We start from the raw sequence: 7,340 nt of genomic DNA, 5'->3' as shown, positions 1-7,340 counted from the left end.
CCCGACGGCCGCCAGCCCGTAGGTTTCCTGAGTTTGAAGTTGGGCGTGCCTGCCGCCGCCCCTCTTTCTTGCCAGTTGAGGATGATCCTGCGCTCTGAAGTTGGTAGTTTCTCATTGTGCGCGGCGCGGCGGTCCCGGTGCCGCCGGCGCCGCCAGTCCCCCACCGCCGGGACCCCTTGCTTTGTCCCCGGCGAAGGGGCTCCCAGGCTGAGACTTACCGGCCTGGGACGGGATTGAGGGAAGGGCAGAAGAGGGGGGCCGGCGAGCCCCCAGTTTTCGGGATTTTCACTGAGTGGCGGTGACGGGAGCCGCACAAAGAGCGCCTTCGGACGACTGGCCTTTGTGTCAGTCTTCTTGCTTGCAACTTGAGCGACGAGGGGAGAGAAAGAGTTGAGATGCTTTGGAGAATTGGCAAGGCTTGATGGTAGGCGGATTGTGCGTTGTTATCGTGGAGTTAGCGAGCACAACGAAAGTTAACCCTGGCTCAGCGTTGGTCTGGAATTTGAAGTGAGGATGCCTCCAGAGTTAGGTTGGTTTGAGGCCCTGCTGTGTTTCTGACTAAGCCCCTTTAGGAAAGCCAGTTTTTCCCTGTCTTACTTATTGTGCCGGATGTGGTGACAAGTAAATCTCAGGTGCATCTGGCTATATATCCTTGTGTATCTGAACGTCTTTATGCGGTGGCTTAGTTTGGTTTGGAAATTTTACCACCAGCCGGGTTATCATTTTGCTATTTCTCCTGACTTTCTAGGCATTCAAATTGGTATTTGACCGATGTGAAAGTGTATTTTAGTTAAGCTAGTTCTCTCATCACAGAGTGTCAGTTGGAGTTGAGATCCGGGTAGGTTTCTTCCAGTTTTCACTGAGTACTTCCTGTTCATAGTCGTAATATCTTTGTACTTCTTTTCTGGTAGGGATGGCACCTTCTTGGGAAACTCCTTGGGAAACCCAGTAAGAACAGTTATAATCATATCAAGGATATGTGTGCATTATTTGCAGAGAGATTGCGCCAAAGTTCACGAGTTCTTGGTTCAAATACTGTTCATCCGGAGACACTTGCTTAGAAAATTTGGCTACCAAACAATGATATATCAAACCTATCAATTATTGTTAAAAGACTGGCACACGTTTGTCAATTACAAAATTAAATTAGGACTTCTTATGCCCCTCCGCTTTTTTTTTCTCTTGAAAGGATGTTATTAAAGAAGTAGCTAATAAACAGGAATAAGCCACTGTTCTCTGAATTGCATTCATGTTTCTATTCAAGCATTCATTGTTAAATTTTGGGGAGTCCTGGCTCTCCCACTTCCTGGCTCTGGACCTTGGGATATGTTCTTGATACCTCAAAAAAAAAAAAAAAAAAGGGGGGGGGGGAGAGTTTTTGCACTATGCTGTTTAGCATTAATTCATGAACTTAGGAACTTTTCTTGAGTGTAGAGGTGTACCTCAGGCCTTTGTAACTATTTTAGCTTGAATGGCCTTTGTCCAAAGAAATTTTCTAGTCAAAGGGAAAAAGTGTTGTCCTACCAAATCCTCACTAAACATAAATCACTCTCCATAAAATTGCTTTTTAAACAATTATGGAGAATATAGTTAGATTGCCTCACTGTCCAGTGATGAGAAGGCATTTCATAAAACAAGGACAGGAGATTAAACTCCTCTCAAGAATTTTAAAAAGAGGATCAATTTACCTGTTTCTGGACAGGTGATGCCAAGTAAACCTCAGAATCTTTAAGACTATTTTGTGAATGTGAATTCTCTGATCCATGAAATATATGGCCAGTAGCAGTTATTAAGGAGGGCAGATAGCTACTTTTTTTTTTTTAAGTGCTCTCTACCCCTTAAGTGATTTCAGTCCAGTGACCCAAACTTCTTCATTAATAATGTTTGTCTTGCCAAAATTATAATATCCATAGGGACATGCTCTGGTCTCCCGTTCACTACTGCACATGGTAGATACTGAATACATATTAAAGTCACTACATAAAGTCTACAAAGAGACTATTGGAAAGTACTAGAAGCCAGAGCAGTGTTGCTCAAACTTTAACCTGAAGATAAAGACTTGGGAACCCAGTTTGAAACATTCTGTATTAAAAACTAAACTCTCCCTTTAGGAGACTTAATGTGAATGTAATTTGAAATACAGAAGCACATGTGGTCACTGAGATCATAGCCTTACATAAAAATGAGGTGGATACTTACGAAAATAAAACATCCTTCAAAAAATTCTGAGAATCTCAAATATTTGAAAACAAATCCTTAGATCCGTTTCAGAAATGCTGGTTTAGAACAAATAATTCCAAAATCTTTCACTTTATTGTGTTGATGAGAGCTGCAAAAAAAGAAATTCATTATCCTTTTTTGCTTCAGATTTTACAAAATATCAACAGGGTAGTACTGTAAAAGTGGAAAATGAGGAACTCCTTGTACAGATTAATGTCGTTCAGGCAGTGTGAACTGAATGTCAGTGGCTCACAGAAAGGGAACACCTAGTGAGTTAATTACATTTTTGTACCTAAGACAGTTCTGGTCTATTATTATATTTAAATAACTATCAAAAATTCAATTATGAAAATTCAGGAAATAATTTCTTCTAAGTTTGAAAGGGGGTAAGAGATATTTATTAGCCTCAGTTTTTCCATGAAAACCTTTCCTTAATTAGATAGTCTTAACATACTGATGTAGCAGCCTTTATCTCATTTTAAAAAATCTGTAGCATAGGTGAAATATCAGAAAGCTGAGTCCTACCCCTGCCCTTTCTCTGACTACCTTCCCCAAAATCCTTAAAGCACATCACTTCTCTTATTTGAACTGTACCTCGGTCTGCATATCTATGCAATGAAAGTATTAAGCTCATAACTGTTGCAAGTAAATAAATATTAGCTTCTGCTACAAAAGTCCTATTTTTCTAATACTATCCAATGAATATGTATATGTCTAAGCACACAGATTTTAATCTAAGTCAGATATAAAATTTGTTTATTGCTACAAAATTTCATTTTGATGGATGATATGTCATGTTATTGGTATTCACACGTTTGGATAAAATGGAAATATTTGAGACTGCTTTGCTATACAGATTGTTGTTTGGTTCTTAAGTTTTGCATTTTGTTTGCCAGAAGAAAATTTGCTAATACTTCTAGCCTAATTTTGGAATCAGATAAACAAATATAGGTGGTTTTCTTTCTAGTCATTGCATGATATTCCTCCTTTTCCTATAGGCCTTTTTCTTCATTTCTCCATTCACCAAATACTTGAGTGCTTCCTATGTACAGAATTGTCTGCAAGGTGTTAGGATGACTAGGTAATATATAGTTCCTGTAGTCCAGAGAGCTTACATTCCAATTGAAAAGTTTATATATACACATGGAAGAGTTAGAAAGCTGTACACAATATACAAGGGATGATCTGTAAAGCAGTACTTGATTGTCAGATGAATAAAACTTACAATAAGTATGACGACTTCCAAGGAGGGAGAGATCTCATCAGAGTCCATACTGTAGTAGTTGTATTCGGCTTGGAAGGATCCATCTAGACTTGGAATTCATGAAAGCATTCACTTCTGAGCCAGGTGCTGTATTCACACTTCAGTCAGTTAATCTGATGTACTGCAAAACTTATTCTCAAACCCCATATTTTTGGGTGTTCTCCAAAAATTTGCCTCTTGAGAGTTGGCTTTATGTCTTTGAAACAGATGTGCACTTCTAGCTGTGCCTCAAGATAAAATGTAACGTGATTGTATGACCTAAAAAAGCTTGCCTTTGCTGTATAAATGCTGGTTGCTCATCAGACATTTAAAATGACTTCTGCCTAGCAAAAAAAATGATTAATTTTCCAGGGACATTGCTTTGATGTATTCATCAGTAATGGTCATAATCTTTGGAAAAAGTTTCCTTCTTTAGCAGACAAATCACAATATAGCAATTTGGACTTTCATTTTAGCTTTTAAGCCTTAACATTATTTGTTTGTGAGAGCCAGTAGGGCAAAGATAACCTGGAAGGAAAAGACACTTTTGTCTCTCTGTATAAGCATTTTAATAGACCCTGTCCATCTCTGAGGACTTTTCTCTGGTGTTTACATGCAGAACTTTCCCTTTGCATTATCACTGAAAGGTTTCCAAGAAATGTGGTTTGTAAGAAAGATTTAGTCAGATTTGTGTTCTTCCATTTTCTATTCGGCTTCTGTTGTTCCCATGCCACTGCCACCCGAAAGCTTGTACATTCCAATTCTGCTTATTTTTTATGATTCCGACAGAGGCTTGATTATTTCAAAGAATAGACCATCTCACACTACTGACAGTACACTTATATTTAGGTTTTCTGTTTGAAAGTAAGAGATCTAACAGGAATATGGCAAAACTGAAGAATGGGCTTCTGAGTTTATTTCCTGGCATTTCAGGCAATCTCATAAAGAATGGAGTTAAATATTCTGGGTTCTTCATTAAAAGGTACATAAATGGAGAGAAGAATTTGGAAAACATGTACTACAAAGCAGTGTTCAACAAAACTTTCTGTGGTAATAGAAATGTTCTGTATCTACCCCTGTTCAATATGGTAGCCGCTAGTCATAGGTGGCGACTGAGCCCTTGAAATGTAGCTAGTGTGCCTGAAGAACTGAATTCTACATTTTATTTTATTTTAATTAATATAATTTTAAATTATAAAGAACCACTTGTGGCTAGTTGCTATAGTATTGGACATTGTAGGTAAAAGAGTTGTTATTCAGAGTACTATAGTTGTTTTTTTTTTCATTTAAAAATTTTATTGAAATATATCATTAATGCAAACATATATAAACATTAAGTGTATAGTCAAAGTTGTGAACTTACAAAACAAACATGCATAACATCATACAAGGCTCCCATACATCACCCCAGTACCAACACCCCACACTATTGTGAAGCATTTGGAACCAGTTTATGAAAGCGCATCATCCAAGTACCACTACCAACTGTAGTCCATATCCTACACCCAGTGTATCCTTCCAACCCATTCCATTATTATTTTGGTTCATAAACCATACAGTTTATCCAAAGTGTACAATCACTGGCACCCAGCATAATCACAGAGTTGTTCATATATCACCTCAGTCAATATTAGAGCATTTTCATTACTCTAGAAAAAGAACTATAACAAAAAACAAACCACTATCATACCCCTATCTTAGCACTATTAATTATAAATCCTGCGATGTGCTTTTACCATTTCTATTCATTTCCAAACAACTTTTTACCAATTCTGCACAGATTAAATCTCAGCTTTCTATTTTCTAACCACAGTCAAGTCTCTGGAGACTTATATTCTAGCTATTAACTCCATGACTTTGCTCATTATATTTAGTTCATAATAGCAAAATCATACAATATTTGTCCTTTTGTGCCTGGCTTGTGCCACTCAACACAAATGTCCTCCAGGTTCATCCATGTCGTCATATCCTTCAAAACTTCATTTTTTCCTGCAGTTGAATAATATTCCATCATGTGCATACACCATAGTTTGTTTATCCATTCTTCAGTCGATGGCCACCTCCATCCTTCGGCAATTGTGAACAACACCTGTATAAACACTGGTGTACAGATGTCTGTTCATGTTGCTGCTCTCAGTTCTTGTGAGTATAATATACCTAGCAGTGGCATTGCTGGTTCACATGGCAGATCTTCACCCAATCTCCTTAGGAATCGCCAAACAGACTTCCACAGTGGCTGTACCATTCTGCATTCCCACCAACAGTACATAAGCGCTCTCCAACACTTGTAGTTTTTTCTGTTCCTATAATATTGGCCATTCTGGTAGGTGTGAAATGTTATCTCATTGTAGCTTTGCTTTGCATTTCTCCAGTAGTCAGTGGAGTTGCACATTTTCATGTGTTTCTTCCCCATTTGCATTTCCCCTTTAGAAAATGTCTCTTCAGGTCTTCTGCCCATTTTTCAATCTAGTCATTAGTCCTCCTACCATTGAGCTGTAGGATCTCTTTATACATCATGGATACTAGTCCCTGACATGACAGGTTTTTGCATGTTGATCTTGTTTCCCACCACATAGCTCTAGTAGCTTTGTTATAGATTTTTCAGGATTTTTCTTTTATAGAATCCTGTCACCACTTGGGTGGCCTTGAGGCTGCTGAGCTCCCTCGCAAGCAGTGGTGGTCGCAGGGTGCTGACTCACCTGCACCATGTTGGGCTGGTACGGGCGGCTGCGCCCGAGATCCTGGAGGTGCTCGAGGCCTTGCGCTTGAGGCTGTCCAGCTCCTGGCCGCTGCCCATGCTGCCGCCCTCCTCCCACCGCCTTGCCAGGCTGGCTGCGGGCATCAGGAGCTGCGGGCGCCAGGAGCTGCGGGCGCCAGGAGCAGGCAGGCTCAGCAAGGCTTGGCTTCCACCACCTCGGCAGTGGAAGGGTAAAGTATAGTTTTTTAATAAATATATTCTTTTGGCCATACACTCAGACCTCTAGGGGAAGCTCGGAGTTCCTTTTTCTTGCTCTAGCTGGCACTTTATCCCTGTATAGGGGGGAACCTTAATTTTAATTCATTTAAATTTAAATAGCCACATGTGGCCAGTGGCTATTATATTGGCCAGAGCAGCTTTGGAATAATGTTCAAACTTTTTTGCTTATATACTCCCAAAGAATTTTCAAGAGTTTTGCAAGCTACATAACCATTCCAATATTTTTAATGACACTAATTTTTTTTAATCATATGTTTGAAAGTTTTTTGTAAGTTAATAGGTTATAGAAAATATTAAAATATTAAATTCTAGATAAAGATTGTCAAATTTCTTGAATAATGAACTCTAAATCTGAAAAACCAGTGTGAAATTCTTATCTGTAGGTTCTGTTAAATGTACCTTGAAAAATTTGGCCATCAGGAAATACTCTGTTTACATTTAAAAGAAACAATAATATAGATTGTTTTGGTTATTCTAAATTCAAGGTCCAACCTTCACCACTTAAACAAAAAAAAAATACCTGTAAGACTGGGAATGACCAGAATGGTGCTCAACCACTTGAGCCACATCTGCTCCCCTCCCTAAGGTTTTAAGGTGCCTTGATCAATCATTAAAGGAGGTTTTCTGCAAAAGCACTATTTCCTGCTCTTTTGACTGGCTCCATGGGAGTTTTTACCCCTCAGAGCAATGTGCCATAGTAAGATTTGTGATGGATGAAAGATGTACCTTTCTTTTGTAAACCAGGGAAAGGGCTATTGTATACAATGGAAATTTTTAAAAAGACTGAATGGAAAGTGAAGACCTTGAAATTGGTTCCTTTAAACCTATTCATACATGCGAAGACTTAAAAAAAAAAAAAAGACTTCAGTAGTCTTCATATGCCTATAGGCCTGTGGGTAC

The 7,340-nt window shown here is 38.8% G+C and overlaps 1 protein-coding gene across 5 annotated transcripts in view; it reads left to right on the top strand.

Moving 5' to 3' along the window:
• MSANTD2 (Myb/SANT DNA binding domain containing 2) overlaps positions 1 to 7,340 on the top strand; it is a 32,107-nt gene that overhangs the window by 1,001 nt on the left and 23,766 nt on the right. The window lies entirely within an intron of this gene.

This window comes from Dasypus novemcinctus, chromosome 27, assembly GCF_030445035.2.
Source record: "Dasypus novemcinctus isolate mDasNov1 chromosome 27, mDasNov1.1.hap2, whole genome shotgun sequence".
In the NCBI taxonomy this organism is placed as follows: Eukaryota; Metazoa; Chordata; class Mammalia; order Cingulata; family Dasypodidae; genus Dasypus; species Dasypus novemcinctus.
This window is presented reverse-complemented; position numbering and strand designations above follow the sequence as displayed.